Below are 1,790 nucleotides of genomic sequence, written 5' to 3' on the forward strand. Positions count from 1 at the left end.
AATAGTGCCAGAAGACTGGAGAATAGCAAATGTGGTTCCCCTGTTCAAGTAGGGGAGCAGAGACAAGCCTGATAATTATAGACCAGTGAACCTTACTTCAGTTGTTGGTAAAGTGTTGGAAAAGGTTATAAGAGATAGGATTTAAAATCATCTAGAAAATAATAAATTGATTATGGATATTCAGCACGGTTTTGTGAAGGTTATATCGTCCCTTACAAACCTTATTGAGTTCTTTGAGAAGGTGACCAAACAGGCGGATGCGAGTAAACCGGTTGAGGTGGTGCATATGGATTTCAACAACGCGTTTGATAAGATTCCCCACAGTAGGCTATTGTTTAAAATGCGGAGGAATGGAATTGTGGGAGATATAGCAGTTTGATCAGTAATTGGCTTGCTGAAAGAAGACAGAGAGTCGTGGTTGATATAAAACGTTCATCCTGGAGTCCATTTCCTCGTGGGGTGCCGCAAGGGTCGGTATTGGGTCCACTGCTATTCGTCATTTTTATAAATGACCTGGATGAGGGTGTAGAAGGGTGGGTTAGTAAATTTGCAGACGACACTACAGTCGGTGGAGTTGTGGATAGTGACGAAAGATGTTGTAGGTTACAGAGAGATATAGATAAATTGCAGAGCTGGGCTAAGTGGTGGCAAATGGACTTTAATGTGGACAAGTGTGAGGTGATTCACTTTGGTCGAAGGAACCGAAATGCAAAGTACAGGACTAATGATAAAATTCTTGGTAGTACAGATGAGCAGAGAGATCTCAGTGTCCAGGTACACACATCCTTGAAAGTTGCCACCCAGGTTGACAGGGTTGTTAAGGAGGCATACAGAGTTTTAGCTTTTATTAATAGAGGGATCGAATTCCAGAACCATGAGGTTATGCTACAGCTGTGCAAAACTCTGGTGCGGCTGCACTTGGAGTATTGTGTACAGTTCTGGTCGCCGCATTATAAGAAGGATGTGGAAGCTTTGGAAATGGTGCAGAGGAGATTTACGAGGATGTCGCCTGGTTATGGAGAGAAAGTCTTTCGAGGAAAGTCTGAGGGATTTGAGGCTGTTTTCATTGGAGAGAAGAAGGTTGGAAGGTGACTTAATAGATTCATATAATCAGAGTGTTAGATAGAGTGGACAGGGAGAACCTTTTTACAAGTATGATGACGGTGAACATGAGGGGGCATAGATTTAAATGGAGGGGTGACAGATATAGGACAGATGTAAGAGATAGTTTCTTTACTCAGAGAGTAATAAGGGTATAGAACGCTTTGCCTGCGACGGTAGTAGCTTCGCCAACTTTAAATACATTAATTCGTCATTGGACAAGCATGTGGATGTACACGGAATAGTGTAGGTTAGATAGGCTTCAGATTGGTATGACAGGTCGGTGCAACATTGAGGACCGAAGGGCCTGTATTTCGCTGGAATGATCTATGTTCTATGTTCTATGAACACCCTGCCTACTGACCTTAAACAGATATACGCAAAAACGCACATGCATACACAACCCTCCACCACCACCCTGTTTCCTGCCAGTAAGCACATAGACACAGAAACACAGACACTGTACTCTTCACCACCACCCTGTGTCCTGCCTTTAAGCAGATATATACACAAACACACAAACACACACATTCCTCGACCACCACCATGTTTCCTGCCGTTAATCAAATATATACAGAAAAACACACGCACAACCCTCCACCACCACACTCTCTCTAGCCCTTAAAACAGATATACGCAGAAATACGCACACAACCCTATACAATAACCCTGTCTCCTGCCCTTAAACA

The sequence above is a fragment of the Chiloscyllium plagiosum genome, chromosome 8 (genome assembly GCF_004010195.1).
Source record: "Chiloscyllium plagiosum isolate BGI_BamShark_2017 chromosome 8, ASM401019v2, whole genome shotgun sequence".
NCBI lineage: Eukaryota > Metazoa > Chordata > Chondrichthyes > Orectolobiformes > Hemiscylliidae > Chiloscyllium > Chiloscyllium plagiosum.